Raw genomic sequence first — 13,654 nt, forward strand, 5'->3', positions numbered from 1 at the left:
ATTTTACTCTATTATTTTTATTACATTTATTATTTTACTCTCTTTGTTCTTATTGGAAGGATACGTAAGTATATTTACATTGAAGAAGGTTAGAATAATGGTTTAATCAGTGTTGGACAGTCTTATCTTAAATTGCAGTTTTATGTAAATATTCAAAAACATTTCACCTGCTGATGCCTCAGTTAATCTCTGGATGTAGGTGAACTACAACTCCTATAAATCCCTCCAAAGAGCTTCAGTGTTTTTTGTTGGTCATATGGGTTCTGTGTGCCAAGTTAGTTCCAGGTCCATCGTTGGTGGAGTTCAGAGTGCTCTTAGACTGCAGGTGAGTTATACATCCCAGTACCTACAACTAAAAATCATGGTGAATTCTCCCCAAACCTCTCTAGAATGTTCAGTTGTTGATCAATTCCTCTGTTTGATGTGTTCCATAGAAAAGAATAGGAAATGGTTAAGGGAGAGACAATGGGAGGAGTCATGCAAATTCCACATCAATTGAGAGAGTCAGAAACACTGGGATGTCTGTGGTGGAAAAAACAAATAAAATCTACGATGGAATTGTCCTCGTATGAAAGCCTTCACTTGGGTGGGGGGCAGTACTGTGTTTGTGGAGGACATTGACAGGGCTCTTATGCACGTTCATGGAGCTCATTATAACCCGCAATGTCATTGGAGTGAGGGCCACTGGTTTCCCAAGTAGTGGGAGCTATAGCTGTTTGTGGAGGCAGGAGCTTGTCTGTGTAAGTGGACAACCTAGCCCCACAGACACACATTTTCACTTTTAAATAGATAGATGTGTGAATGTCTGGAATTACACTTCAAAAATGTACCTGTTCTAACTTACATACACATTCAACTTAAGAACAAACCTACAGATCCTATCTTGTTCGCAACTTGGGGACTGCCTGTGTGTGTGTGTGTGTACACACACACTCACACATACACATACATATTCCTATGAGATCTCAACTGGGAAATAAATACCTTTCCACAGCTAGCAAACATCCTCTCCTTCCAGAAGACATCCAAACCCAGGACAGTATCTGCAAGAAAGATGCCAAAGCAGGTATAAGCATTAAAGTCTTTAATTCAACTTCTGAGTGGTGGCCATCACTTAGAGGACCTTTTTCATAGGTTGCCCCAAGATTTCGGAATGCCCTGCCAGAAGAGATCCCATTGCAGCTAAATCAGCTGTTGAAATTTAAGTGACAACTGAAGACCTAACCAGTCACCTTTCAGCTATGAATTATAAAATCATGTGTTATGTTTACGAAAGGATTTTTGATAAGGTCAATTGGCTGATCAATAAAATCGTTTTGTAAGCACAAGACATGATTTAAAATTCAGACAATATAAACACAACATACAATATACATCTTGTGTTTACTGTATTTTAATCTTTGTTCAGTGTATTTAATATATGTATTCCATAGAAATATATTTAACATACGTCTTTCACATAATGTTTTATAATGATATGTTTTTAAGGAGAGGCAGGTAAGAAATAATAATAATAATCATCATCATCATCATCCTCAAATTTAAAAGATCAAACTGCAAAGACTCTGGCACAAGCCAGTAAAGGTGGTCCCAGTGCCTAAAGACCTTGGTCTGCACTTAAACACAATTGGCACTGACAAAATTACCATCTGTCAGCTGCAAAAGGCCACCAAACTTGGATCTGCATGCATTATTCGCCAATGCATCACAGTCTTAGACACTTGGGAAGTGTCTGACGTGTGATCCAATACAACAGCCAGCAGAGTGATCTTGTTTACTGTGTACTAATCTTGTTGTGTTTATATTATTATTAATAATAATAAGAAGAAGTTTTAAGCTTGACTCTGCTCCTGAATTGCTTAAGCTCAATGTCTGTTCTGTTGATGTTAGAAGCTTCTGATCTGCCAGACACCTTCCCTCTCTTGCACTCTTTCTCTTTCGCTCAATCGCCTTGTAGAAACCAAGATATGGAGAGAATGTGTCCCCACATGTGTGGCCTTGCAGAATCTGGCAGTGCGAGGAGGTCAGCTCAAAGAACTTCAGTTGGGGGCTATTGGTGGCCACCACAATATGGGAGTCTTTGGGTCCCACAAACCGGACATCCAGCACTTCCTGAAAACTGGAAAAGGAAGAAGGAAAAGAGGAAAATGAGTGGGTTGGGAACTTACCAAATGGAAAAGAATGGAAACATAGGACAGAGGAAAGGAAACCGTAATCTCTGAGGCAGAAGGGCTTTTTTGAGGAAACGTTTTCCTTATAGCAGGCATGGGCAAACTTTGGCCCTCCAGGTGTTTTGGACTCCCACAATTCCTAACAGTAGTAAGAGATGCACAACTGCAAAGAGATTAATAAACTGACAAGACTAATTAAATGCAGGACCACGTGCAATGTAAGATGCATATGAATGTGATGCTTAAAAATATATGCTGTATGGTTTAAATGAAATTGTATGAAAGCTGTATGAATGGGACCTAATTGGTCTGAAGGCACAATTCTAAAATATTGAGGCCTGGAAAACAAGTACACTCAGGAACTGTAATTAAAAGTTGCTGATGAGAACGGTGACAATATTAATTATTGAACTGTGTTTACATTATCAGAGACAACGGCTCTTTAAGTTAAAGAAATGTTTACAAGGTTCTTTATGTTAAGAAGGAAGTCAACACAAGGCTGCTTATGTTTATCAACATTAATTAAGAAGAATCAACATCTGCCAGGAAGAGATGAAGTCATGTTGTTTCAGACTGGGAAAATAACCTATAATTCATTTACAATTTTGGAACAACATCAGTAAGAAACATTGCTATATAAGACATTGCTTCTAAAATTCCAAAAGTGTGACAGATAGCTATGCTGTTCACCCACCATGCTCTATTGAGAGAGATGGTGTACTTTAGAAGTGTCAGGTCTGCTATGGGAAAGCAGGATTCTGGAAACTTGCCTCTTTTTCTCATGGGAAGAGAAAGGAGTGTGATTTTAGAAGTATTGTCATGATACATTTATTGCACGGAGCCAGTTTCTGCTGTAGGGAAAACAGGGACCTAACCCTTGGCATTGTTCTTGGGGAAAGAAAAAGTGCTTTGCCATTTTAGAAGTTTTGGAACTGTGTGTTGACAGTCTGCAGGAGAAAGCAGGGCCTGGCTTAAGCAAATGCTTCTCCAAGGAGAGAGAAAGGATATGGTAATATCTGGATGAATGAGGATGACTGAATGTGTATAGGTATAGATAATATGAATGCTGAGGAAAAATCTAATTCCCCTTTGTTTGTTTGTTAGCCAATGTATGTTGTTTGTAGATTCAATGTTGTTACATAGAATCTGTATGTCTGTATGCCTAATGTCATTCTTAGTGTAAAAGTTCTGATACTTTTTCTCTTACTGGAAAATTGTAATATAAATAATCTATGCTTTAAAGTTACTGAAAAGTTATTCATAACATGAACAAGGATAAGAACACTGCAAACAGATATAGGACAAGTTTCAGCCTCAATCGAATACAGGAAGTTGTCTTATCCTGGTTATGTCAGAGAGAAATCTGGCAACAGCCAACTCTAGTATTCTATGACTTTATGATTTAGGGTGGCTGGAGGCTGGGGTAGTTTCATCTTTCGGGGTAGTTTCATAGTGCTGTTCCTGCATGACAAAAGGGGGTTCGGACTAGATGGCCCTTGGGGTCTCTTCCAACTCTATGATTCTAAGATGGGAGCCTACCTGCTTCCGGAGCTCAAGGATCTCCGCATTGTACATGCAGATGTTGTGCTCAGTGTTCAAGGCTAGGACCTCGCTCTTTGCAGGAACCAGGGTGCAATGCACCAGGCTGTGTTCTCCAGATGTCACCACAGCCACCTTTTCTTTGATCCTGGTGGGAAGGTTGGGCAGGGACTGGACGCGGACGCAGGTGGCTGAGGAGAAGTCCCACACTTGGAGCAGACCTAGAGGCAGGAAACATGGGTTAGTCATCGGCAAAGGAGGCAAAAAGCTTTGGGTGAAATTAGGAGGTGCCTAGACCCCTGATTCACAATCTGGGGGCCAATGTGATTTTTATTTCCTTATAACAAGATCATGGCAGGAGGTCAAGGAAACACGGCTCTGAAACATAAGGCGGTTACTCCAACACACAACATTTCAACTCTAAGCAACACTCAATCTTTTACCTTGGAGGAACACTCAAAATAATTTTCAGGTTTTCAAGGATGAAAACCACATCTTTGACATACCGTATATACTCAAGGATAAGCTGACCTGAATATAAGCCGAGGAACTGATTTTTACCACAAAAAATTGGAAAAACATATTGACTCGAGTATAAGCTCTATCTGGAAACTCTCTTTGGAGTCAAACACCGCTGTTCCCTCCAATGTGAATTCTATGTCTATATAGATTTCAACTCCCAGAGAAGCTTTTTTCTGACTAGGCCACGGTAGTCCACCCTCTGGTTACATCCCGTTTAGACTACTGCAACGCTCTCTACGTGGGATTGCCCTTGAAGATGGCTCGGAAGCTCCAATTGGTCCAACGTGCAGCAGCCATGATACTAACAGGAGCGGGCGCAGGGAGCATACAACCCCCCTGCTGTACCAGCTCCACTGGCTGCCGATCTGCTACCGGGCTCAATTCAAGGTGCTGGCATTGACCTATAAAGCCCTAAACGGTTCCGGCCCAAGATACCTAACTGACTGCCTCTCGGCCTATGAGCCCACGAGGACTTTGAGATCTTCCGGGGAGGCCCTGCTCTCGATCCCGCCTGCGTCACAGGCACGGCTGGTGGGGATGAGAGATAGGGCCTTCTCGGTGGTGGCTCCTCGGCTGTGGAACACCCTTCCCGTAGACATCAGGCTAGCCCCCTCCCTGTTGATATTCCGCAGGAAGTTAAAGACCTGGTTGTTTGAGAAGGCATTTGAATAGTAGTGCAATGACGGGTAACTCGACCATAGGAATGGAACAACGGAAATGGTATTGGACCGTGAACTTGACGATGAGACGACTCGGAATGGCTTGTAGTTATATTGATGTTTTTGATGAGATGTTTTGATAATGATGTACTGTGGATTATTTTTTGTATGTTGTATTTTGCACCTGTTTTTCTATGTTGTACATCGCAATGAGTCGCCATTAGGCTGAGAATTGCGGTATATAAGCTAAGTAATAAATAAATAATTAATTAAATAAGCCGAGGATGGGAAATGCAGCAGATAATGGTAAATTTCAAAATAAAAATAGATACCAATGTAATTTTATTGGTATCTATTTTTATAAAAACAGCAATAAATACACAGTTATATAAAATGATAATAAATATAATTTAAAACAGTTTGCCAGGTTTAAAACTTCCTCTAAATCAGTCCAAAAATGTGGTCCATAAAATCTCATCTTCACCAAGAAAAACGATCTATTCTGCAAACGCTTGATCCCACAGCCAAGTTTTAAGTGTCTTGCGAAATTTCAGGAGGGAGGGGGCAGATCTAACCTCTTTAGGGAGGGAGTTGAGGGGCTACCACGGAGAAGACCCTGTCTCTCATCTCCATCAAACCCAACTGCGATGGTGGCGGGACCGAGAGCAGGACCTCCCCAGATGAAATAATAAATGTAATAATAACAACAGAGTAAAAATAAATGTAATAAAAATAATAATAGAGTAAAATAATGTAAATGTAATAACAAAAATAATAGAGTAAAATAATAAATAAATTTGACTCGAATATAAGTCGAGGGGGACTTTTTCAGTCTAAAAAAGGGTTGAAAAACTCTGCTTATACTCGAGTATATACGGTACCTTTGCTGCCGGCAGTGAGAAAGAGGGAGCTGGATGTCTTCACCTCCAACTGGGAGGTGTCTCCTCCTTCGGGCAACATGACGACACTTCAACGCTCTAAGAGAGATGAAGGCATTTGAAAGCAGGATGTATAGATGGACCGACATGATATGCATTCATGTGTATATGATATGTATATAATCTATATGTATACATATCAGTGTACATATAATATATACATGTGTGTGTGTGTGTGTGTGTGTGTGTATGACATATGCAATCCATTAAAAATGGTTCAAAAACAAGCAATATCAGAGAAAGAGATTGAGGAAATTATAGACAATTTAAAACCTGGAAAGACCCCAGGACTGGATGGGTTGGGTCCAGAATATTACAAAAAATTTAAAACATTATTGATACCTAAATTAAAAGATCTATATAATAAAATAATAAAAGGAGAAAAAAATTCCACCATCATGGGAACAATCATTGATCACTTTGATATTAAAACCCAATAAAGACCCTACAGACCCAGGATCAGACCTATCTCATTAATAAACCAAGATGCAAAAATATTAACTGCCATACTGGCTAAAAGGATGAATAAATTTATATAAAAATATATCAAAGAGGATCAGTGTGGATTTATAGGAGGAAGGCAAATGTCAAATTTAATGGGTAGGGTATTAAACGTAATTCATAGTACTAAAAAAAGAAATTTAGTGGCAGGAGTATTAGCTCTGGATATTTATAAGGCATTTGATAGTGTATCCTGACAGACAATGAAATTAATATTAGCTAAATTTGGATTTGGAGAAAAATTTAGAAACCTAATTGATAAATTATATTCAAAAAATTATGCCCAACTAATGGTGAATGATGGTTTAACAGGGAAAATAGATATAACACAAGGCACGCGACAGGGATGTCCTCTTTCCCCAATTTTATTCGCAATTGTAATGGAACTATTAGGTAATGTAATTAGAGATGACAGTAGTATAAAAGGGATAGGAATAAAACAGAAATCTATACATATAATAAAAGTCAAAGTTTGTATGCGGCGGACAAAAGTGTGGCGGTGTGGCTGGAGGAGTATGTGCCAGTGTTGATTGGCTGCCGCTGTGGTGCTATTTGCATATGGTCTCTGATTGGCCAGCTGCAATAGGAGCCCCTGGTGGAGAAAAGAGTTCATGACAGAAATGGGGACATGAGAAGGAAATTTGCATATGGTCTCTGATTGGCCACCCTCAATTCCAAGATTCCAAGATGACAAAGAGAGGAAAGAAAAAGGCCAGGGGCTCTGTCAGAAAATTACCAATACATACCAAACTTGGCACACAAAGCCCCCATGCAGTTTGGAGGAGGGTTAACCATGGATGATGGGACTTGAAGTACCTCTACTCACTTTCCGAGAGTGCTGCAACCCTCAACAATGACTAAACAACAGCAGACTTGGCACACAGACCTCTCATTACCCACTTTACGCCCTGGTGTGGTGTGACTGTGGATCGAGCATGGATTATGGGACTTGCAGTACCTTCGCTCAATTCCTGAGACCACTGCAACCATAATCCAATTACCGATAAAGACCAGACTTGGCACACTGTATCTCCATGATGCACTCTACATCCTGGTGCGGTTTGGGGGAGGATGCACCATGGATGATGGGACTTGCGATACCTTCACTCCCATCCTAAGACCATTACAACTGCCAACAAAGATGGATCAGGACCACATTTTACACAAAGAGCCCGCATGACCCACTCTACATTCTGGTGCGGTTTGGAAGAATTTGACAATGGATGATGGGACTTGCAGTCATTTCACTCACTTCCTGAGACCACTGAGACCCTCACCAATGACTGATCAAGACCAAACTTGGCACACAGAGTCCCCATGACCCACTCTACATGCTGGTGCACTTTCGAGGAGGACAAACCATGGATGATAGGACTTCAAGTACCTCCACTCCCTTCCCAAGACTGCTGCAACCCTCATCTAATGTCCGATCAAAACCAAACTTGGCACACAGAGCCCCCATGACCCTCTCTACATCCTACTGTGGTTTGGAGTAGGGCATACCATGGATGATGGGACTTGAAGTACCTCTACTTGATTTCCGAGACTGCTGCGACCCTCAACAATGACCAAACAACACCAAACTTGGCACATAGACCTCTCATGACGCACTTTATGCCCTGGTGTGGTTTGACTGTGGATCAAGCATGGTTTATGGGACTTGCAGTACCTTCGCTCAATTCCTGAGACCACTGCAACCATCATCCAATTTCCGATAAGGACCAAACTTGGCACACTGGGTCTCCATGATGCATTCTACATCCTGCTGCGGTTTGGAGCATGATGCACCATGGACGATGGGACTTGCATTACCTTCACTCACTTAGTGAAACTACTGAGACCCTCATCCAATGACTGATGAAGACCAAACTTCACACATTCAACATTCTGGTGAGGTTTGGGGAGAACAGACTATGGATGATGGGACTTCAAGTACCTCCACTCACTACCTAAGACTGCTGCAACCCTCATCTAATTAATAATCAAGACCAAACTTGGCACACAGAGCCCCCATGAGTGACTCTACATCCTAGTGCTGTTTGGAGGAGGATGGACAATGCAGTACCTTCATTCACTCCCTGAAACCACAGTGACACTCATCCAAATGCCAATAAAGACCAAACTTGGCACAGGGAACCCCCATGGCCAACTCAACATTCTGGTGATGTTTGAGGGAGACTATGGATGATGGGACTTGCAGTACCTTAACTCACTTTCTGAGACCGCTGTGACCCTCATCCAATGACTAATCAAGACCAAACTTAGCACACAGAGCCCCCATGACCCACTCTCCATCATGGTGCAGTTTGGAGGAAGATGGACCACAGATGATGGGACTCGCAGTACCTTCACGAACTTCCTGAGACCACAGCGAGCCATATAAATAACTGATAAAGACCAACCTTGATATACATCATTCAAACTACAAGAGAGGAGATTCCATCTGAACATTAGGAAGAACTTCCTGACTGTGAGAGCCGTTCAGCAGTGGAACTCTCTGCCCCGGAGGGAGTGTGGTGGAGGCTCCTTCTTTGGAGGCTTTTAAGCAGAGGCTGGATGGCCATCTGTCAGAGGTGATTTGAATGCAATATTCCTGCTTCTTGGCAGAATGGGGTTGGACTGGATGGCCCATGAGGTCTCTTCCAACTCTTTGATTCTATGATTCTCTAATAACCCGGGCAGCGCCGGATCCCCAAGCTAGTATAGAATAAATTTGTTTGCAGATGACACCTTTTATCAATGGAATATCCAATAAAACAATGGGAGAAAATCGAGGCTCACTTAATAGAATTTGGATTAATGACAGGGTTACAAATTAATTGGAACAAATCAGAAATGATGATATTTAATTATCGAGAAGAAGAGATAAAAAATATAAAACAGGAGGGGAAAATTAAAATTAAAATTAAAGAAACAATTAAATATTTAGGGATATATATAACTAAAGATTTAAAAAACTTGGCAATAAATAATCTAACCAAATTAAGAAATAAAATTGATAAAAAATTACTAGAATACAATAAGCTCAAATTATTACGGTTCGGTAGGATAGCATTAATTAAAATGAAGATATTACCCAAACTAAATTTTCTATTTAAAATGTTACCTGTAAAAATTTCAGATCAAGAAATCAAGATCTGGCAAAATATGTTAAATCTGTATTGTAATGGGAACAAAAAAGCTAGAATAAATAAAAGTTTATGGTATAAGTCACAGAAAGAGGGAGGTCTTGGATTACCAAACCTCGTTATATTATCAATCAAATCAAATTAGATATATAGTAGAAATTTTAGCAAAACAAAGCTTGGAGTGGCTGGAAGAAGATGATAAAAAATTAGAATTGAAATTAGAATACATTTTATAGGGGTAATAGAGAAAAGGGTAAAAAGAATTGGTATAACAATTTAAATAATTCCCTTTTAAAAATATTTTAGAGATTTGGGGGAGATATAAAAAAAAAACCCCTAATGCCAGGTATGATGACACACCAGGAAGATCTAATGAGAAACTAAATGTGTCTGGCTATTTTTCCAGTGACCATCGGTATGCCGTAAATTACTTTAATGCCCCCAAAAATAAAACTCTAAAAACAAGATTAAGTTCAACAATTGTTTACTAAATAATCAAGGTATAAAAGTGTAGTTTGAATAGTGAAATATAAACTCTGAGGTAACAACTATAATTTCTTTGAGGTAAATATATTCTAATCTAAAATCTATAAACTTTGGCATATATAACTATTCTTTGAAACGTGTTATCTATTAACTCTCTATCTATAGGGCAAATATGTGATAAGGATGGCCTGTTCAAATTGCTAGGCCAGACCAGACACTTTCTGGCAACTATCTATAAACTATGACCAAAAGGAATGGAATAAAAAGTCTTTCTGCCAAGCTCTGAGCCAGAATGGGCTGAACCAACTGAGCTCGGCCTCTAGGGGGATCCTAAACTCCTACTCTAAAACTTAACAGAATGGAACAGTCTAACTACAGGGAACAAACAGAGAGGTAAAAGCTAGGCCGAGACATCACACCAGGTATTTCTCCTATCATGCCAGTTTTAATGACAGAAAACTTCCCAGAAAACTTGAAAAAAGAACTTGAAGTAGATCTTAATGGAAGAGGATTAATGAAAGTAAAAGACTGGGATCTGAAAATGGTAAATATGGAAAGAATAAAAGAGGAATTAGGAGACTTAGACTGGTACAAGTATTTACAATTGGGTAAATGGTCAAGTGATATAATGAAAAAGTATAATGGAGGTAGGGAATATACAAAAATAAAAAATATGATAACTCAAAGGGGGACTAAAGAAGAGAATATAACATTAAAAGGCACAGTAAGTGATATTTATAAACTATTATTAATGAACGAACAAGAACAAGATTATTTGAAGGAAGTATGGGAAACAGATGGGGGGGGGGGAATGAATAATCAAGAATGGGCAAACATATGAAATATGAGAATACTAAAAAATATGCCTATAAGAATTAAAGAAAATTACTACAAAATGATATGGAGGTGGCATCTAACTTCCATTAGATTAAATCAGATTGATAAAAAAAATACTCAGATCAGTGCTGGAGAGGTTGTCAGGAAATAGGGACGTATCTTCATATGTGGTGGTCATGTAACATTATACAAAAATTTTGGGAAAGCATATTCAAAGAAATAAGAGCAATAATAAAAATAGAGACTGAGATTACACCAAAATTAGCATTATTACTCATACATAATACAATTCCCTTACAAGAGGAGAAAGAACTGGTTTCTAATTTGATAACAGAAGCTAAATTGTTAATAGCAAAAAACTGGAAAGAAAAAAAAGAAATTCAATTAGAAGAATGGTATAGGGAAATTTGGAATATAGCGATTAATGATAAGCTAACTCGTAACATTAAAATTAAAATGGAATATGTAATATGTATATGTAAACATATACATGTAAACAATATGTAAACAAACAGATTTTTGGAAAATATAGGGAAAATTTACTGAGTATGTGTTTAATGAGGGAAAGGGATTTAAGCCAGCAAGAGAAACAATGATATTTTGGAATGGTGAAACAACATGAGTTGGTTGGTCCTGGTGAAGGGAGCACAAACTAAGGGTAAGGGGAAGAGGGGGGGAAAACGGTATAATAAAAGTAACTATTAAGAAATGCAATATGTATAAGCAGATAAAAGGTGTGTGATAAGAGTTATATGTAGTACAAGTTGTAATGGAAATTTAAAAATAATGACAAGAAATATGATTATAGATGTTTTTGATGTTTATTTACTGTTAGATTGTCTATAATATGACATACTCTTTTGTCTAAAATACTGTAAAAAGAGAGAAGAGTGTATGCTTATACATTTTGTTGGACAAATTTATAAATAAATGGTTCAAAAGTACTTATAAAACTGGGGGGTACTGGTGCTTCGTTTCTAAAATGTTTTTAAAGTGTACTTAGTAAAAAGAACTTTTTACTATAACAAGACTAATGACATTTACTATTTCTTTGCAGTAATTGTGCATGCACATTAATGCAATATTTACACTATTGTGGAAACTTCAGTGGCTCCTATTGCCCTCCTTTTTAAAGCTATTGAGGTAGAACACATTTTCTATGGTTAGCCCACCAAATTTCAGAACATTTCACTTATCCACAGATTTTTGGCAAATTTTCAAAGTTTTTATAATAAATAATAAAAATATCTTCCTACTTTAAAAATGTCATTTCCTGTTTCATTGTGTGATCTTTATTTTGAAAGTAGTTGTTCTACTCCAGAAACTTTGTTTTTGTAGAAGAAACTTTGTTAAATTGGTAGAGACTCCACAAAGCAAAATGTGCTTGAACAATTTCAAGTTTTTGCAGTGTAATAAACTTTTGCCATGTTTTTATGACAGAACCAATTAGGAACTGCCATTTATAACCCAGGAACAGAAATCACAGTACAGGCACCATAAAGGGACATCTAGACTGACCCTTTTCTTCTGGGCAGAAAAGCACCACCCAAACTCTCCTGACATCCAATTAGTATGCTTCCCCTATTGAATTGGAGGGGACCTCCAAGGGCCATCCATTTAGGTCATTATTTTTTTTCAAGCCCAGCACAGAGATTGGCTTACTAATTAGAGAGAGATGTATCAATCAGTCCTCCTTTTTGCAGATTCTGTGGCTGGTGTTAGGGAGGTACAGATCTCTCTCTGCTATTCTGATTGGTGCCTGCTGCTTCTGATGCAGTCTGGGAAATGTAGTTCAGGACATGGCCTTTTGCATTTTCTGCTGCTGGGGGCCTCGCATTCCCAAACTACCATTTTAAAGCTTGCTGTGTTCTCAGTCTCCAGCCCATTAACTGCAGTCTCACCCACATCACCTTCCTTATGACGATGATGGGGCCAGGGATTAGTTTTCAAAGCACTTTATGTTCTCTTGGCTTTGCCAAAGTTGCTTAATGCTTATACTGACTTTATTCCTTTTTGCAGATTCAAATTATTATTATTATTATTATTATTATTATTATTATTATTATTATTGGACTGGCTCTAAACGGCAGCTGCTGCAGCCAGCTTTCATCGGGTCCTTCAGATGCTGAGCAGCACTGTCTTCCAGAAAATGTAGTTTACATCAGGGCCTTTTGCATTCTCTGCCATGGGGGTCTTCGATTTCCCAAACTACACTTAAGACTCTCCAGCCTATTAACTAGTCTTACCCACAGCACCTTCCTCATTGTGACAGTGGGGCCAAAGTAAAACGAATGGTTTTATAAGCACTTTATGTTCTCTTGGCTTTATTGAAGTCACTTAATTATTATATTGAAAATTGAAATGACCTGAGAGACATCTGAATGTTACAAAACATTAACAAAATGATTTGTGACTGTTTCAATTTCTAATCCTCCCCCTTGCCTGAGTGTTTTGGATATCCCTTTCCGAAAAACGAATTAAAAACAAATTATGCACAAGCCTACGTAATATGTATATTTATGTATACATAGAATATGTGTGTGGTGTGTGTGTGTGTGTGTGTATACATAAAATGTATGTATACATATATGTTTACCCTGCCTCGAGTCACAGGGAGAGGCAGATAATAATAATAATAATAATAATAATAATAATAATAATAATAGAACTGCTAAGACTCCAGCACAAGCCAGTCAAAGTGGTCCCAGTAGTGATTGGGACATTGGGTGCAGTGCCTAAAGACCTTGGCCTGCACTTAAAAACAACCAGCACTGACAAAATTACCATCTGTCAGCTGCAAAAGGTCATCCTACTTGGATCTGCACACATTATTTGCACATAGTTATAGACACTTGGGAAGTGATCAATGTGTG

The 13,654-nt window shown here is 38.7% G+C and overlaps 1 pseudogene; it reads right to left on the minus strand.

Moving 5' to 3' along the window:
• LOC137095562 (transducin beta-like protein 3) overlaps positions 1 to 13,654 on the minus strand; it is a 59,594-nt pseudogene that overhangs the window by 41,296 nt on the left and 4,644 nt on the right.

This window comes from Anolis sagrei, chromosome Y (genome assembly GCF_037176765.1).
Source record: "Anolis sagrei isolate rAnoSag1 chromosome Y, rAnoSag1.mat, whole genome shotgun sequence".
Classification (NCBI taxonomy): Eukaryota; Metazoa; Chordata; class Lepidosauria; order Squamata; family Dactyloidae; genus Anolis; species Anolis sagrei.